Genomic DNA, 20,518 nt, shown 5'->3' on the forward strand with positions numbered 1-20,518 from the left:
TCTCCACATCCTAGTTTTTAAAGTTCTGTTAAATCACTCCACGACCCCTGCTTTGACTTCATTATTAGTAACAAAATGGTGAATGCCGTGCCGCTTTAACAATCTGCTTAAGGGTTTGTTTAAAAATTCTTTCCCCTGATCGGTTTGTAATTTTTGAGGCATGCGCCCTTCGCTAAAAATAGCTTTAAAGGCCTTGGTTACCTCCCCGCTCATCTTGTCCCTTAGGCCTAAGGCCCAGGCATGTTTGGATAGAATGTCTACCACTGTTAAGATGTACTTAAAATTACTGTTTAGTTTGGAGAACTGGTGCATATCCATCAAATCTGCCTGCCATTGCGCATCCACATCCGAAACAATGGTCTTGTTTCTTTTAAAACATATTCGAGCCAGTTTGTGTAAAGTATAAGCATCCTGGTCTGAAAGCCAAGCTGTTACTTGTCTTCTATTTAAAGTTTTACTATGCTTTTTGGCCACTTGAAAAAGAGGGTTCATGCCACCAAAGCTCCCAACTTCCCCGGGGGTGTAATATATTTTCTTTAACAGAGCCGCCTGTGGAGATATGACTGTTACTGGTACCATCTTTTACTAACACAAGTGTGGGTGGGGGACAACATTCATATTAACACATTTAAATAAGTTTTATTAATCGCCTGGTTTAACGCAACCTTTTACAACCGCCTGTAAAAATGGACGCCATGACTCCTAACATGAGGGTGTCTGTGCTGGTTCATTCTTCCATTTTGTCATTTTCCTCTTCAGATCTGCATCTCACACCAGAGCAAAAACAGCTGATGCATGATACATTTACTCCCACAGGGCTACCAATGTGTATGTTCTCAAAGGCCTCTAGAAAGGCATCACAGAGCTGTCGAGAGATTTTTTTTTTAGAAAAGAAACAGCGTAAGCACCCCACTGCTTGGTTTTTGATTTACACAATCCCTGGTTCCTAGCCCCATTGCACCCCCAACTTCGACCGTCACCTCTTACGCATTCATTTACCTGAGAGTTGTCTCTTCCATTCATCTTGTCCACTAGTGACTTCCCCGAGCTGCTATCACCTTCCTCCTCCAGGGGGGTGGACAACAAGAGGCCATCACGCTCATCGCGGGGCCCCACATGTGGCTGGGTTTCAGGGTCCGGGGTATCCATCAATGGCTGGGCCAAAGGGCTCCCCTCAATCGCCCCCTCCTCCTCCTCAGAACTGTCGCTGATGTAGCGCTTTCTCCGCGGTTTGTCGAAGGCCCTCAGGGCTAAAACAAAGTCTGAAGTTCTCACAGGGATGGTGAAGGAGTCCATGTTTCCACGATTTCTAAAACACACGCTCTTGGTAAAAGACAGCCTCTTCTGCCCGACGCTGGGCCTTATGGGGTGATGGTGCTGCACTCTGATTGGCAGAGGGGTCACATGCCCCTCTTCTGGGTGGTTTACCCCATCCCAGAACCTGCCCTATTTTGGTCAAATCTGCTCTCAGGGTGGCCTGATTGGTAGAGGTTGGTGGGAGGAGTTGATAGAGGGGTCACACGAATCATTTCCGGATGGGTCACCCCTGCCCCAGAACTCATCCTGATTGGTCAAATCTCCTCTTGGGGAGGTCCTACAGGGGCAAACCCCCTCTTGATTGGTAGAGGGTTGGGCGCAGAGTCGTTAGAGGGGTCACAGGACCCACTTCCGGATGGGTCACCCCTGCCCCGGAACTCATCCTGATTGGTTAAATCTCCTCTCTGGGTGGTCCTACAGGGGCAAAACCCATCCTGATTGGTAAAAGGAGTGGGAGGAGTTGTTAGAGGGGTCACATGACACACCTTGGTTCCGGTCATGTGGCAGCCTTGACCCCGGAAGTAATACCCCAGATGGGGGCGGGACTTCCTGTCAAGGGGGCGGGGTCAAGGGACGGGGTTAGGCTTTGATTGATGGTAGGGCCCCCTTGAGCTGGGGGCGGGGCTAAGGGGTCAAGGGGCGGGGTCAAGGGGCGGGGTTAGGGTTTGATTGACGGTAGGGCCCTTATACTACTCACTTTATTTCTGTGGGCTCAAGGTGCTGGGAAGGCTTCAGTCCTGACTGTGGGGAGGGCCTCTGCTCTGTCCCACTAGGACTGCCACCTCCCCAAGAATCTTACACTTGCAGGGATTGGGTGTCACTGGCCCTCTGCAGCCCTGCTGTCATGGGCGGGGGGTTGAGCGGGACAGAGCCGAAACCCCGTCCCCCCCAGCCAGGGCAGCAAGAAGGAGGAAGACAGGCCCCTAGCTTCGGGGAGGCCACCCCACTGCTGACTCATAGAATCGCAGGACGGAAAGGGACCTCAAGATGTCATTTAGTCCCCTGCACTCATGGCAGGACTAAGCATTATCTAGACCATCATGCCCTCGATGTCTCCTGCCCTCCATGGTGGTGAGAGTGCTCACTGGGACGCAGATCCATGTCCCTAAGACACAGTTGGCAGAGCCAGGACTTCTCCTTGGGTCTCCCACTTCCCAGATGAGTGTCCTGACCACGGGGCTCTTTGCTGCTCAGCAGCCACTCTCTTTTGTTCTGTGTGAAAGTTCCAAGAGGTTCCGTTTCAATCTGATGTGGAACAGGAATTTTTTTTTGAAAGCTACAGTTTCCGTGGGAAAAGAAAACCTTTTCTCACTCAAACGCCTCACTCCTTATTTTAAGGGACCATCCTTTAGTTCATTGATTTGTTCCTTAACTTGACCCCCAAGCTCTTATTATAGGGGACGTCCCTTGACTCACTTATTTCATTGATTTGCGCCTGGGTAAGGGAAAGGTGAATCAAACCCTTACACAGCAGCATTAAGCAATGAGGTGTTATTGATTCAACCTTGTCTTTGGTGTTGAATTCAACATGAAGAAACCTAGTCTTTTACCAAAAATCTAAGAAAACAAGGTAAGAAAAAAAGCATTCCTAAGACTGCACTGAATTACACACCTGAAATAAAAGTTACGTCCGTGGCTTCATGTGTGAGACTTTGCCAGATAAAACACTGTGTTCAATATTTAGACATTTCTCCACCCCATGCCTCTCTTTTTGCATATGTGAGAGAGGCGAGGAAATGCTAGGAAGAATGTAGAAAACTTCTGGAAAGGGAAAGCTCATTAATAGCTAAGTAAATAGCAAATGCTCTTTACTAGGCTGGACACTAGTATGTTTTATTGCAAAGAAGTGCGTATTGTGTGCAGGGGAATGTTGGGATGTTGAAAAGTGGCAGGCAGTTTCTTCTCCCAATATTTTAAAAATTGTGGAATTTATTATGCACATTCTTACCTCAAATACAGCAGTGGGAAGAATATTTTCATTGTGTAGAGTGACTTAGATCGCAGATGTACTAACTATTGATTCTGTTAAGGCTGAGCATCAAATTAAAGTTAATTTCATTTGAACATGTAAAGAGTTTTATGAATTGATTTCAGGAAAAAAAGATGTATTGAGATATATCGAAACTCATAATAAGTACCATTTTAAACATTACATTGAAGCTGATGATAATTGCATTGTATACTTGAGGGCAGCAGAAATGTACACTTGAGAGAAAAAACACATGATATTGCTAAGGGAAATGGTGTTTCCCGAAAATATCCCTTAAAATAAGGCACACATGTTTTTCCTTTATTTCCATACAACAAAGGTGGTCAACCAATTTCCCACCTGGCTCTAACCATGAGAGATGTAGGCAGCCATGGGATGGAATTCCGATTTCTGCTCAACTTTGTTCGTGACTGTCTTTTCATGACTGCTGTGACACGTTGTACATCGAGGAATACCCATGTTCATCCTCATAATATGATTGTGTAGTAGCCAATGCAAAGTTTGTCACATCGGGTGTCTGAACATTGTTGTTATAAGCTGTAATTTTACGTATAACGTTATGAGGCCGAAAATGTGTCCTCATAGCTTAAAACAAGCCCAAGAGCAGAGGGGCAGTTCACACCTCATCAGGGCATGTATGGGACAAACCCAGACCAGCCTCACAGGAACAAAGGACACTGGTCTAGGTAGAAACAAAGGATCTGTTGGGCTTCCAGGTGAACCCCCCCCCCATACACACACACACACATACTTCCCTTGCTCAGTTTGGGACGACGATAAGATAATGCTCACCTGACTCTGAAGCGGGTGGTGGTGCAAAGCCAAGAGGGAAGAAAGAACATGATAAAAGGGAGAAACATTTGCCGTGCTCTTCCTCTCTCTTCCACTTCTATCTATAGACACCACACCAAGCAACTGAAGTGCTGATCAAAGGAGGGAGCCTGGCTGAAGGACAACCTGTGTGAGAAGCATCTAAGCGTCTAAGTTTGTAAAGGAACTAAAAGTGTAAAGCTCAGCTTAGAATGAGTTTTGCTTTTATTTCATTTAACCAAATCTGACTTGTGCTTTGACTTATAATCACCTAAAACCTATCTTTTGTAGTTAATAAATTGGTTTATTCTACCTGAAGCAGTGCGTTTGGTTTGAAGCCTGTCAGAGACTCCCCTTGGGATAACAAGCCTGGTACATATCAATTTCTTTGTTAAATTGATAAACCCATATAAAGTTGCAGTGCCCAGGGGGAATAACTGGACACTGCAAGATGGAGGTTCCTATGGTTGTGTCTCTTTAAAGAATAATGCGTTAATTAAATTTGTGATTGAATTCCTTGGGGGAATACTGTATGTCTCCTGTTCTTTTTTACCTGCATTCTGCCATATATTTCATGTTCTAGCAGTCTCGGATGATGACCCAGTACCTATTTTTCCTTTTCAGAACACTTTCACTGCAGGTTTCACAAAGCGCAAACAAGGTTTAAGACTCTGAAGTGTCTGCCAAAGTCAGCGATGGATGAAGTGTGGAGCATGCTTTCAGAAGTCTTAAAAGAGCAGCACACTGGTACAGAAACTACAGAACCTGAATCACCAAAAAAGAAAATCAACCTTCCGCTGGTAGCGTCTGACTCAGATAATGAAAATGAACATGCATCGGTCCACACTGCTTTGGATTGTTATTGAGTACAAGCCATTAACACCATGGACACACATACCCTGGAATGATAGTTGAAGCATGAAAGGACACATTAATCTTTAGAGCATCTGGCACGTAAATATCTTGCTACGCCGGCTACAACAGTGCCACGAGAATGCCTCTTCTCACTTGCAGGTGACATTGTAACAAGAAGCAGGCATTTAAGTTAAATTTTCATGATGAGGAGATTGCACTACAGTACTTGTATTCGGTTAATTATACAAGGTACATCTTATAGTAGCCCCATGTAGGTTATATTTCCCTAGTTTTTTTTATGAGACTACATCTCCAGCTCTTGTTGATTCCAGAGTGCCCCAGTACCTGGTATTTGTGGATTTATAAAAAATATCTCACCAGCTCCAGGGCTTACGGTGTCCATATGTAGGGCTGGACTCTGCTGCCAGCTACCCCAATGAAGCCAGTAGAAATGGAGTTTCATCAAATCAGCTTAAGAGCAAGATGAGGCCCTAATGAGTCTTTCATTCATGTCCCATTTACAGCTTCACTCCTGTCACTTTGCACATGAAAATGAATAATTCTCTTCTCGTCTGTTCTGTTTTCCTGCCTCTATGGAAGCGAATAGAGCCCAGCTGCCTATACTTTCATGGGGAGGGAGCTGGGCACTGACCTAGTTCCTTTGGTCTCTGTGACCTGAAAGAAAGATTCCTCCCCCCTCTCTCCTCGCAAGATCCCCGAATTGCCCAATTCAACCCATCAGCTGGGACTTGGCCTTGCATTTTAGCCAAAGTGCACTGGTCTAAGACCGCTAGTTTATTCAAAGCAGACTCTTTGAAAAGACTCGGTTTGTTGCCAAAAATTCACCTCTACTGAGACTCTGGGAAGTGAGAGAAAGCACTTCCTGACCTGCTGAATTTTCCCCTTTCCTGCAGACATCTCGAGCAGGCATGGTGGAAAGAAACTTTTTGCTCCCCACTTGGACTCCATCTGTCTCTCACTTCTCTTCTCTCCCTAGGAGAAGTCACGAGGTCAGAGAAAGGAAAAGAATGAGGCCCCCTTAAAGTAAAGAAAATACAAATTCTAGGGATATTTTAAAAGAAAAAACTAAGGGCTGAAGAAAGAAATTACCCCAAATGATCATGTCTCGAAGGCAGAAAGCACTCTGCATGCCATAAGGCTGAGCCTGGGGTTCCCAGCTGAGGGGAAATGAAAAGGAGCTCTGAAACTATCAGTGTGGCTAGGGATCCACAAAGAGAGAAAACAAAAAACTTCTGCCACATATCTTCTCTTGCAGGGCTGTCACCACATGGGACTTACATGAGAACATCCATATTGGCTCAGGCCAATGGCCCATCTAACCCAGTATCCTGTCTTCTGACAGTGGCCAATATCTTCAGAGAGAACCAACTTGTGTACTGCCAGCTTCTGACAGTCAGAGGCTAGGGACACCCTATAACATGACTTTTCATGCATGGCCATCCTCGCTAATAGCTATTGATGGATCTATCCTCCATTAATGTCTTTCATAAAGGATCTTGTCAAAGACTTTATGAAAGTCCAAATACACTATATCCACCTTGTCCACACTTGTTGACACCCTCAGAGAACTTTGCCTGGCTATGGAATGTACGATTTAGCTAAATGTTTTGAAAGCAACATTTTTGCGTTTCCTTTAGCGTAGCGGGTCCTGCCTTACAACGCTCTCCTTCTTGTCATCTACAATCTGCAACATCACATAGCTGCAGCGTCCTTTCTAACATCAGTGTGGTCTATATTCCAAGCTATAATGATATACAGGTGAAGAGGAGACTGAACGATTAACAGGCTCTACTCCCTGGCAGGTGTATATCTGAGGCCAGGAGCTGAAAGGCTATGAGACAGCTACAGGGATGGAGAGGCAGGGGTCATTATTGCTCTCCCCATAAACAATACGACTTATCCAGAGGTGCGAGATGTAAAAACGATGCTGAATAACTCCATTCCAAATGGCTAGTTCCTACGGCGAAAAGAACACACAGAGCACGGCGCCGGTGTCTCAGTGAGGCCACCCTAACCCTAACCTTGACCCTCGCTCCCATAGCCAGCAGCACTTCTATGGCATAGAATGGGCTTGCAAATGGTCTGTATTCTGGGCAGGCATCCTAGGAACCAAAACATCTTCATGAAACACCTGCTAAGAGGTGGTTTGATGAGTGTTTTACTTCATTGTATGTTCACTGCCTGATCCCCTAATTCACTCCGAACATGAGGCGGGTAACCTCCTTGTCCCCAATATGTACACACACAACCTTTCATTTAATCCACATCTGATGCTTCTTGTCTAGACTTGGTCTTGTGTACCTTTGTAGAGTATGAAATCAAAATGACCTTATTTTCTTTCTAATTCTCTTCTAATGTTCCATGGTGTCAGCATCCTGCTCACTGTATTCTGGGGCTCTGCTCCTCACGAGAGCACTTCTGCACAGGAAAGAGCAGTCTTGTGGAAAACAGACCCAGGTCTTGGCATTTCTGAGAAGCCCATCCCCCGTGTTATAACCATACAGCTAAGGGTAGCCTAGAATTTCTCCTTACCTGTAACGGGTTGAGAAGCTCAAATAACCTAGCAGCCACCTGACCAAAAGGACCAATGGGGAAAGAAGATACTTTCAAATCTTGGGAGGAGAAAGGCTTTGTTTCTGTGTGTTCTCTTGGAAAGCAGAGAAGCATCAGGTCAGAAAAATCCTCCTATAAATCATCCTAAAAGTCTCTCAAATGACAAAAATTTTAAGTAAAAGCCAGGCAAGGCATGTTAGATTATCTTTTGTTCTGCTTTTGAATTTTTCCTTTGCTGGAGGGAGTATTATTCCTGTTTTTTGAAACTTTGAACTAAGCCTATAGGACGTTCTGCTGTGTTTTTGTAAAGTTATTTTCTATCCTGATTTTACAGAGGTGATTTTTACCTTTTTTAAAATAAAATCCTTCTTTTAAGAAACTGACTGATTTTTCTATTGTCCTAAAACCCAGGGGTTTGGCTCTGTGATCACTTTGTAACCATTTGGTTAGGATATTATTCTTAAGCCTCCCCAGGAAAGGGGGGATGTAAGGGCTTGGGGAGATATTCTGGGGGAATAGGAACTTCATGAGGTCCTTTCCCTGATTCTTGGTTAAATCACTTGGTGGTGGCAGTGTGCCTTAGGGAACCTAAGCTGATAGAAATGAGTTTAGGGGGGTCTTTCATGCAGGTCCCCACTTGTGTACCCTAGAGTTCAAAGTGCAGAGGGAACCCTGACACCCTGCAATGTCCTATCTTAGCACAGACCATCTAACTGAATGGCACCAGACTGACGATTAATCCCATGTCCTGTCAATGAGCTTGCTTTGTCTCCATGAGCAAGGCCATTACTGAGGGAATTCTTGGACAGACAGGCATACCGTACTGTGACCTGTCGGTGAAAAACTCAGGGTCTCCTTTATCTCCATTGCTAAGGACTCCACAGCTGGGGACCTTCATTGAAAAGGCTGTAGCCCTTGGCCACTGATCCTGAAGTGCTCAGATATGACAGTGGTGAAGGCCATAGGAATACCCGGGAAGACTTAGCGAGAGAGCGATGGGGAACTGAAAGTTAGGGGTATGGAACAGTCTGATAGCCAGCACTAAGGCCCGCCATAGAATCGAACAGGGCTCTTGTCACTGGTAAATTTTTAAATATATTTTCAAAGCTAAAGAAATTCAAGCAGAATGGTCGGTGCATAGGAAGGTAGTCAAAGTTTAGCAAATGCAGCATCATCCATTTTGAAAATGTCTTAAAATGATATTTCAGTTTTTGAAAACACAACCTGGAAAGCTCACACACACAGAAACACACAAAATAGTCTCATTGGAAAACACGGAATTGAGCACTTAACAACCCCATAATTTAACTCTGCCTCATATCCGTGACTTAAAATCAGCCAGAAGTGTAAAGGCAGATGGTAGGTCTTTGGGGTTAGGGAATTTCTTCTGTTCTGTTTGCACAGCACCTGGCACAAGAGGGTCCTGGTCTGTGACTGAGGCTCCTAAGTGCAATGATAATACAAATAATAAATAATTATGCTAACAAAGCCATTCACAAAGACGAGACAGCTGCATTCATCATTCATTTCAAAGATTAATCAACACCTTTCCAGAGTCCCAACTGTAAAGTGTAAAGTGATTTCCCACTATGGTACTATTCAAACCAAACTCCTCCATCACTAAGCCACAGCTTCTTTTACCCAAATTAGAGAGAAGCTCACTCCTTGTCACTACATGAATCTCCAAAGAGAACGCGGGGGGGAATTTATTTTATAATAAAATAATAATCCCCCATCTCTCTCCACTGGCACATGTGCTTCCAACTAGAATTGTGCAGCCAAGCCTGGTTAGCAGGGATACGAGTGAGGTAAGGACGCACAGTGTCCTCATCTGTGCATTGTCAGTCTTGAATTAGATTTATATTTTACCTATAATCTTCGTTTGGGTTTTCCTGGCTTTATAATATTTTCAATCAAACCATTATTTTACAGCTGAGGGTTTGATACTGTAGCGAAGCAGAGCACCGGCGAAGAGGAGCTGGAATAATTTATTGAGGCTGCTGCTATTTCTGGACCATGATATGGAGACAAAGTTAAAGTTGTTTGGAGTACCTGAGCTGTGTATTTCCATATTTCCCACAGTGATTATTAGTATTAATACATGATGCTGCAAAGAGGCTGCCAGGCTTGGCAGTTAGATCAGTTTTACATCTTTTCTTTGCAATGAATTTTAATAGGCTAAGTCACAGGTGTACATCCATCCATACCTTACACTGCCACATTATCTGCCTGCAAAAACATACAGAACCTTTTACATGTGCTTTCACACAGGAGCATGATTTTTAAAAACACAACTCTGTTTCAACCACTAGAGGGTGTTGCAATAATTAACGGTAGGCTTTGAAAACCCTGAGGAACAGAGTGAACACTGTGGCTTTGAAGTGTTTGTAGGTAACATAAAAACATCAAAGAGGAATATGAATCCAGGTTACTGGGCTGACAAATGGCAAATGAAATACAAAGTAAAACATGTCACCTAACAAATGAGCTGCTGGCAACACAGAACGCTATGGTATGAGTCTAATTCATGGGGAGGCACTGGCTTTGCAGCAACTAATGAGAAGTTCGTTAGCAGAGACGGTGAAAAGAAGCGGGGGGGAGTATAAAAAAAGAAAGTGAGAGCTAAAGAAACTGGTCAGAGACACCAGCCTGCGTCTGAGCCAACCCTGCCGCTCTTGGAACACCTGCACTGGGAGATTCCAGCAGCGGCACTTGGGAAGGGGCTAGTGAAACTCTGGACCAATAAATGGGAGACCACAGCCCACCCTGCTTGACCCCTTGGCTCAGTGCTGCAGTGGACAGCAGTGCTACGGATGTGGTCCTGAGGGATAAGTGCAACAGCCAAGTTACAGGTGTTTCTAAGAACAGTATCATTAGTTGAGCAAAGGGGGTGAGATCGGTAGTGAGGAAAAGCTAGATCAGAGACTTACAATGGATGTTCTTAGTTCATTTCTGTCTTAGAGACATTTGTGCTCCTAGTTTTCCCCAGTTTAAAACTAGGATAATTTTCAAGACTGGTAATATCTATAAAGCCGAATGAACTTTTCAAGTGTCAGTTCCCCCCCCACCCCGCCCCAACATCAGGCCGGGGCAGAATGGTGCAAAGCCTTGATGTTAAAGGCAAGAATTTTGCCTTTTATTTGATAGGCGAGGGGAACTATTGGAGTGATTGGAGTAGGGAAGTAACAGTGTGAGTTCAGCAAGCAAGCAAGTTCAGCAAGTTCAGCAAGCAAGATGACTTTGGCTGCTATATTGCATGGATTGGAGTGAGTTAGCAGAGACAGAGAGCACGCACAAAGCAAAGGGGATGTGAGGGGGGAGATAAGTCAGGCAAGGGAAAGTGAGTTACCTGTGGGGACTGAGAGGAAGGATCAGGTCTCAGAGATGCTGCAGAGAAAGAAGTTGCAGGAGTAAATGAGTCTGGTTGTCCCTGCAACGCGGCGAGCTTGGGTGGTGTGTGTGTGTGTAGAGGAAGGAGGAGCTGTGGTCTGCCCGGCCTCAATGCTTTGTGTGCTGTTCCAGGGTGCTGCCTCTTCTGTGATGCTCCATCCACGTGACATGGCTCACGGATGTGTCTGCCTGTCTGTTAGTTTCTTGTGAGGAAGGTACAGCAATTAGCTGCTGAGACTTCTGACGGTTTCCTGGTTATTCCTTTTTCATTCATACATTATTCATCGTTCCTACTGGTACTATCAGATGTTTGCAAGTCTCCCGGTTTTGAGTTGTGAGAAATGCAGTTGGGCTCGCACTCCTCGATGGCGGTGACAATTTGGAGTTTTTATGCTTGAGCACGTTTGACGATGAAAATGGAGACCATGGCCTACAAGCATAAAGCTCAAGTTTGCCTGCATTGGAGGCAGTGGGGGCTGCAGAAGGCACTGTGCCTGAGAGAGAGAGGCAATGCCTCCGGAGCCTCCCTGCCGGGCAGGGGGGCAGGCCCTCAGCATTTCCCCACCGTATGCACAGCGTGCTCTTTTCCATAGCTGGTGAGGTGAGCCTCTGCCACGCCTAATTTGAACACCCAGAGTTCTGCATGTAGATTGCTGAGGAAGCAAAGTTCAGAATTTCCAAGTCATTTCTGTGAAGAGCATCATGCAGGGATCTGGCACAGGAAGTCATTTGTAGCACACAAATACAAGTTTTATTGTGCAAGCAAAACCCAAACCTGAGCTACATATCCTTGAGAGCCATCAGCTGGCACCTTATCTGTGAGCCGTTTCCGTATATACAGAAATGTCTCCTTTGTACAGTTCTCCTGCAACAACTTTTGTCACAATTATTTCAAAAACACTGGTTGTTTAAAAAAAGTATTAAAACAAAAACTTTCAATAGCCATGATAAAAAATCAGTAGAACTGTCACGAAACATTTTGCAAAAACTGATAATTTTGCAAAAAATGTTATTTTTGAAAGGCCATTTTTTTTCAGTGAAACAACATTTTGTTAGAAACATATCACCAAGTGGAAGAAGGCCCGTATTCAATGGTCTGATTGTGTCTTCCAGTTGTGTATGTACTCACACAACATTGTCAAGCTATCTGTCCTGAAAATAATCATTCAAGGCAGCCATGATTTTTGGAAAAGCGTCATAGAACTCGGATGCCTATTTATTTGCTTTGGTATGCATAAAACCTGATATTTAGGTAAGCAAATATATTTGCAACCTCTAGTCCTTCAATTTCTGACATACATAGATCCCTAGATTTTTTTTAAAAGCTAGTCTGACCTCCTGTATAACACAGTCCAGAAAATTCCACTCAGCTATCCTTAAGCCCAATAAAGCCTATTTCCCAGAAAAGCATCCAGTCTGGATATAAAGACATCAAAAGATGGAAAATCCAGCCCTTCTCTTGATAATTTTTTCTAAAAGATAACCAAAATGTGCTTTATTCCTAATTTGAATTTCTATATCTTGAACGTCCTGGCATTGGCTCTCACTGTGCCTCTCTCCAGCAGCTTAAGAAGCCCTTTAGTACCTGGTATTTTCTAAAATCGTCAACCCAGGATCTTCTTTTTGATAATCTAAACAGACTAAGCAGTGACTGTATGTTATTTCCACATCGCTGATGATAATATGTAATAGCGTCAGGCCTACTCCAGTCACTACAGAACCCCACTAGAAACACCCACATTTGATGATGATTCCCAGTTAATGACTACTTTTTGAGATCTGTCAGTCTGTTCTTAATCCATTTAACGTGCATTATTGATATTGTTTACTGCTGATTTTGAATCAGAATGTCGTCTGTTACTAAGACACATGCCTTACAAAAATCTCAGTATATTACTTTTCCGCACTTACCTTTTTCAACGAACTTATAATTTTATTAAAGAATATATGGTTTGTTGCCATAAACCATGTTGTCTGGTTATTAATTAATTATATTCCTATTTTCAACTCTTTGTTGATTGAATCCTGTGTTAACTTTTCTATTATTTTGTTGAGGATTGATAATCCATTACTTGGTTTATCCCGCTTCTCCTTTTGAATTTTGGCAGAACATTAGCAGTTTTTCAGTTTTCTACTTTTTCCCGAGAATTCAAAAATTGATCATAAAATAAAGTATGTGGGCCCGAGATCCGCATAGTTGGCATTTTTAGGACAATACAGTGCAAGTTATCCAGCCCTTCAGATTTAAATAATTTTATGCCTAGTAGATGCTTTTAACATCTTTCTTAGCTATAGATGGACTGGAAAGTTGTTTATTATCCCCATGTGGCATGCATTCATCATCTCATTTTTTTCTAAATACAGAAGAAAAATATTTATTGAAGGCTTCTGCCTTTTCTGCCACTATTGACCATTTAACCAGGTCCATTTAGTAATGAGCCTATAGCATTGCTAGGATTTCTTTTGTTCCTCATGTATTTCTTAATGTCCATAAGCCAGCCAGTCGTGGACTTTTCCCTGATGTTTCTAAGCTTCCCTTATCAATTTTCTACACTTAATAACTTCTAATTTATATTGATTGCTATCAACTTTTTCATTTCATATATTGTTTTCTCTTTCTAATAAATGAAATGTCCATCACTTCCCTTCTCAACGGGGTGGGCCTTTAGCCAAATTTGTGATGTTAGGAAATTGAGGCTTTGTCGTAAACTCTTCTTAAACAATTCGCAGTTTTCTGTCTACATTTTTCTTGGTAATGAATTTTGCTCATAATTTTCTTCGGGCTTTCTACATTTACCCTTTTTAAACCACCAAGCATATATATTACTGGTTATGACTGTCTTCGGTTTGTCCATAATGAATGTAATTAGGTCATGATCACTGGTCCCTAGGCAACCACCAATTTCTAGGGCAGTGATCAATTTATCTTTATCTATCATAATGAGGTCTAAAATAAACTGCTTGCTGGGTGCAATACCTTTTGTACTGGAAAATTATTATCTATAATTTTTAGAAACTGTCATGATAGTTTATTACTGGCTTCATGACACACACACACACACATATATATACATATATAGATATATGGAGAAATCAAATTTCAAATAATTTTTGTTCTAGTTCTATAATAGTATTTTTCTATAGTGTACTCTCATTTCTTCTTTATTATATTTCCACTAACTAAGCTTTTATGTACACAGAGACACTCAGGAACTTAGTCTGAATTATCTAGATGTGTGGATTTAAAGTGGATTAATTAAACTGAATTAAGTCTCTGTACAGACACTCTCATATATAATTTAAGTTGCCTTTATTTGGTTTATTTTAAGTCATTTAAGATAAACCAAATGAAGGATCCACTTTAATTTTACAAATTGAGTTAATTAGATTAAGTTTCCTGAGTGTCCCCGTGTAGACAAGCCCTATATATAACCCTGAATCAAGTGTGAAGACCCAATGGTAACTTGCATAATGATGTGGGTTACTCTGAAAGAGCAAAGCCAGACAAATCAGATAATTTAAGGCCACAAACTGCCCTTAATTCATGTGCACAATGCTACTGACATGTGTCTCACACACACAGCCCTGGTAGAGCTCTCCCTGTAGCTGGACAAGCCATGGCTATTATGTTTGGAGGCCACCCCACTGGGCCCTGTATGCTCTTTAAGCCTCCTGTGTCTGAACAGGTCTAAACACTGGCTGGGTGGGGTCTCTAGGCATACTCTCGAGGTGCAGGTCCTCTGACTAGCACCCCCTTCTAAGAGCAGCAAGTCCGTGGTCCAACTGCTCATCCACCTTACACCGTTGACATGGGTGCTCTGGGTTCACAGTTTAACTCTGCAGAGGCATGTCACAATGAGAGCCAGCAGACACACAAACTGTGAAATGCCATTGCTCTTAGTAACAGAAGAACTACTGAGATGTAAATAAAATAAACGCAGCTATGTGCATTTCCTTGTCTCAGCTTCCTCACCACTACAGAGACGTTTTTGAGTTTGGAATGCCCAGAATCCTCCCCCTGCAGTTCATGGTTTATCTTCAGAATCATGGAGCCTTTCTCAGCTAGCTTTCTCTGACCTTGGTCAGTTAAGCAGTTAAACCGGATCCCTCTGCTGCATAAGCATGCCCATTTCTTCCCCTGCTCTGCCCAAAACTTGATGTGTGACTGCCTGGCGTTTTTATTTCCCCAGACCAATGTCTAAATTCTTCGATCTTTTGCTGGGAATTTTCCACTCCCCCTTTCTGCATAGCATCATCATCATCACTGCAAATCCCAAATGGACGTAGCTGCCTTGCAGTTCAAGTGCCACTAAGATTACCTCTAGCTAGGTGAGTTACGTTGTATATTTGGTTGGTGTCCCTCACCTTATCGCACCAACAAAGCTTTTGGTACGCAGGTGATCACCCTGGTGTTTCATAACGTATTGATCTTCCAGCCTAATTATTATCAGGATGTCTATACCAAGAAAGATCCCAAAATGAAGCCAGTATTGATGGAGACAGTTGCTGGATTTGGTTAAAAATCTCGTTGTTGGGCTTGTCCTGTTGGAGAAATTAGCTTCTTCAAGTTTTAACCAACCCATTGACCCTAGATGTTGCCCCCTTAATAGGAAACCATTGAAGGTCTAATGACTACCATGACATGGCAGAAATATGATGCATCCCTGCCATCAAATGGTGGGTTCCACATTCCATGATACAATAATGTTATAACTGCAGCACTCACCATCCATAAATTGTATATAGACAGAGTCTAAATATCCTCACATTGTCCACGGAGGCTCCGCCAAGAACAGAGAACTTCATACGTTATTTTATTGATATTGTGGCCAGATACACTTCTTTAGTTGATTCCTTTATTTAATTAATCCTGGGAGAATTCTGTGCCCCTGAGCATTCTCAGAATTAATGGTCCCTGCAGATTTCTTTGTTTCCCTGCAGGAAAATGACTTTTTGACAGGGAAACAAAGGGAAGCTGGAAGAGCAATGACTCACCACTCGCAACCTCTGAAGGTACATCGCTTCAGGCACCCAGAACAGCAGACAGAAAGGTAAATCACTGGCGAGCTGGGGACACTGCAGCCAATGGCTTCTGTCCTGAACCTGGATCACCTGCTAATCCCATTGGGCTGGAGGCAGGAGAGAACAGGACTTCCTCTTCCCTTGCAAGGACTGGCTGGGGTTGTGTCAGAAACCCATCCCAGCTGCAGAAGGCTCAGCATCTTCTCCTGATTCCTGACACCATTACCCTTCAGCTGCAGGGCAAGGTCTCACTGTAAGGGGCGATGCTCCCCTATCTGCCCAACCGTCGTGCATCTGGCCCTCCCATGCCCAGACACCTTTGCCAAACCTCACCCCCATAGACCCAGAACCCCACCCCAATGAATCTCAGCCCCTGCATCTGGAGCCCCCTCTGCACCCAGACCCCCTGCCTCCTGACCCCCCCTCACCCCTGCACCCAGACAACCCCCAACTGAGCTCCGTGCACTCAAACCCCCACTCTGACCCCCTGCTAAGACCCCCCTAAACCCCATCCACTTAGCCTCAAAAACTTTTACCTGGAAGGCCCTGCAGAGTCCCATTGTCCCTTCACCTGGAACGTCCACACTGACACTCTCTGCTTCCAGATCTCCCTTGTCTAGAGCCTCCCCCAGTCAGCTGCCTGGACCCAGATTGTCCCACACAGACACCTCTCACCCCACACCCGGACCCCCCCCACACTGAGACCCTCCACACTTGGATCGTGCCAGGTTGAGCATGCCAGGTTGCCCCACATTTGATGAATCTGATGCAGAGAGCAGGGCTTCAGGGTGTTTCTGGGGCAGGCCCTGGCCTTGTGTCAGGGTTGGGAGCAGCCTCACGGCTTATGTTCTCGGGGGGTGGAGGTTGCGGAGTCTTTGTAGAGCCAGTGGCCTGTGGTCCACACTGTCATGCTGGAACCTCTGCATTTATTTATTGACAAATAAAACTTGCAGAATATTGTGTGCAGAATTTTTAATTTTTTGGCACAAAATGCCCTCAGAAGTAATTTAATCTACAAGCGACTGGTTCACCAGAACAATATTTCACAGATTAACAATGTCCGGTCATAAATATAAAGGGAAGGGTAAACCCCTTTAAAATCCCTCCTGGCCAGAGGAAAACTCCTCTCACCTGTAAAGGGTTAAGAAGCTAAAGGTAACCTCGCTGGCACCTGACCAAAATGACCAATGAGGAGACAAGATACTTTCAAAAGCTGGGAGGAGGGAGAGAAACAAAGGGTCTCTGTCTGTCTATATGCTGCTTTTGCCGGGGATAGACCAGGAATGGAGTCTTAGAACTTTTAGTAAGTAATCTAGCTAGGTATGTGTTAGATTATGATTTCTTTAAATGGCTGAGAAAAGAATTGTGCTGAATAGAATAACTATTTCTGTCTGTGTATCTTTTTTGTAACTTAAGGTTTTGCCTAGAGGGATTCTCTACGTTTTGAATCTAATTACCCTGTAAGGTATCTACCATCCTGATTTTACAGAGGGGATTTCTTTATTTCTATTTACTTCTATTTCTATTAAAAGTTTTCTTGTAAGAAAACTGAATGCTTTTTCATTGTTCTCAGATCCAAGGGTTTGGGTCTGTGGTCACCTCTGCAAATTGGTGAGGCTTTTTATCCAACATTTCCCAGGAAAGGGGGGGTGCAAGTGTTGGGAGGATTGTTCATTGTTCTTAAGATCCAAGGGTCTGGGTCTGTAGTCACCTAGGCAAATTGGTGAGGCTTTTTACCAAACCTTGTCCAGGAAGTGGGGTGCAAGGTTTTGGGAAGTATTTTGGGGGGAAAGACATTTCCAAACAGCTCTTGCCCAGTAACCAGTATTTGTTTGATGGTGGTAGCAGACAATCCAAGGACAAAGGGTGGAATATTTTGTACCTTGGGGAAGTTTTTGACCTAAGCTGGTAAAGATAAGCTTAGGAGGTTTTCATGCAGGTCCCCACATCTGTACCCTAGCGTTCAGAGTGGGGGAGGAACCTTGACAGGGCAGAATAAAATCTAACATATAATCTAAAATAAATGTAACTAGAGTAACAGTAGCTGAAAACTTTGCATCAGTTTAGGGACCTAGAATATATATTTCAGGGTGGATTCAATTTTTTCTCCATTTAAAATATGACCCCTTGAATGCCTTCCATTGCTTAATTCAGTACAGTGCAAAAGCACGTTTCTGTCTTTCAGGATGTAAGTAGCTCCAATAAAATTTTAAAGTGAGGCACATGCTTTAGTATATTTCTTAAATGGGACCACCAGAGGCTGTACGATGGCCTACCAGCCTTGGTTCTGACATCTGGGTTTGAAATAAGAACCTGCCGAGATGAAACCCATGAGTCCCTACAATGTAAGCTACACGGCTAGCATAGCAACAGAGCTACGCTGCTAGTTTAGGGCTGTGATGGACTCAGAGAGAGCGCTCCGTAGATCAGGCAGAAGTGGCAAGAAAGGACTCCATTGCAAACATGGTCCAGACTGTACTGGACTAGATGTTCAGAGAAGTGATAGGAGGAATATAAGGTTAGGCTTCATTAGAAAGTCACACAGCTTCCGATTTACAACACCTGAGAATCTGGCCCAGTTAGTTGCAAGATAAAAGCCGAAATCACACCAGCTTTCATCTTGACCATTTACCAAAAGAGCTGAATAAATACAGAGCAGTGGCATAATCGTTTGAAAGAGCCAAAGAGAGACCTGCAACACCCCCATTTCAGTGCTTCCTGATGCATTCAGTAGATTTTCTGTAAATGTGGATAGTGGGTTTTCAGCTGGATTGTACCTAAAGATGATATAGAAGCACATTTCCAGATTTTCCACCCCCATATTTAGAGTGAATATCAGCAGGAATTTTAATAGCTAACTCCGAGATTCCTGTGTGTCCTTTATGTGGAAAAAGCCAAGGCCAAGATTTTCAAAAATTAGTGCTGTTAAGGAAACGCTTCTTTTAGCTGTTTCCATTGTCGCTGCCCATTGAGCAGAAGTTTTCAGAGAAGTAGCCACCATGACTCCAAAATCTGTTTTTTGAGTGGAAGCAGCTAATTTAGACGCCCATCCTTTAGAAGGCAGAGATGGGGTTATTTTTTCCGATCTGTGTTACTTTCCACTTATCAACACTGAATTTCATCTGGCATTTTCTTGCCCAGTCCCCCAGTTTCGGCAGACCCTTTGTAAGCCTTGGCACTCAGCTTGGGACTTGACCGTCTGGAGAAAGTTTGGATCGTCTGTCAGTTTTGCCACTTGACTCTTCACCCCCTTTTCCAGCTCATCTGCGGATCAGCACAGGTCCCTCTCCAGATTCTTGAGGGACTCTGCTAGGTATCTGCTTCCAGTGTGACTACAGACCCTTAACTCCTATGCTTCCTTCCCCATCTCTTAGCCACTCACTGAAGCAGAGGCCTTTGCCAGGTACTAATCACTTACTCTGGGTTTATCCATAAATAAAATTGAATGTAAATATAAAAAGTAAGATTTTGTGTTTCCAAGTAATAACAGACAGAACAAAGTTACCAAGCAAAATAAAACAGAACGCGCAAGTCTAATACATTAAGAAACTGATTACAGGTAAAGCTCATCCTCAAAGATGTTTCAATAGGCTTCTTTCACAGACTAGAATCCTTCCTAGTCTGGTCCAAATCCTTTCCACTAATGCAGTCCTTGTCATTTTCAGAAGACATTTTAGGTGAAAATTAGGGGTTTTCTCATGACTGGAAGTTCCCTTTGTTCTGTTCCACAAGGCAGAAATCTTTTGTTTCTCTGGGTCCCCACACCTCCATCAAATGCAAAAGTACTAGGTTTAACATGGATTCCAGTATCAGGTGACATGGTCACATGTCACTGTAAGACGTCATTCTTCATTACCCACGGGCTGGCCGACATGTTCACAGGAAGGCTTGCAGGTGAACAAAGTGTTTACAACCAATTTTCCTTGTCAATGGGAGCCATCAAGATGCTAAACCACCATTAATGGCCCAGATTTTGCATAAATAATTTCATTAGGACTTCAGAGTTATACTTCATATTTCTAGCTTCAGCTACAAGCATGCTACATGCATATAAATAGGAGGAATATGTTCAGTAACATATTCCAGTTACATCATATTTACACCTTTCATTTATACATTACAGGAGACTTTTTGCATAAAGCATATTCCAGTTACATCATATTTATACTCATAAGCATGTTTTCACAAAACATATCGAGTGCAACGCCACAGTTGTGAAGACCAAAACTATAACAGGGTTCAAAAAAGAACTACATAAATTCATGGAGGATAGGTCCACCAATGGCTATAAGCCAGAATGGGCAGGAATAGTATCCCTAGCCTCTCTTTGCCAGAAGTTGTGATTGAGAAAAAGGGGATGATCACTTGATGATTAACTGTTCTGTTCATTCCTTCTGATGTGCCTGGCATTGGCCACTGTCGGAAGACAGGGTACTGGGCTAGATGGATCTTTGGTCTGACTTAGTAGAGCGATTCTTATGTCTCGTGCTAGTAGCTCTTCAAATACTTTCTTGTCTTGCCTTGCACTACCTTTACACTTGACTTGCCAGAGTTCATGTT

Source organism: Lepidochelys olivacea, assembly GCF_965140295.1.
Source record: "Lepidochelys olivacea isolate rLepOli2 genome assembly, chromosome: 16".
In the NCBI taxonomy this organism is placed as follows: domain Eukaryota; kingdom Metazoa; phylum Chordata; order Testudines; family Cheloniidae; genus Lepidochelys; species Lepidochelys olivacea.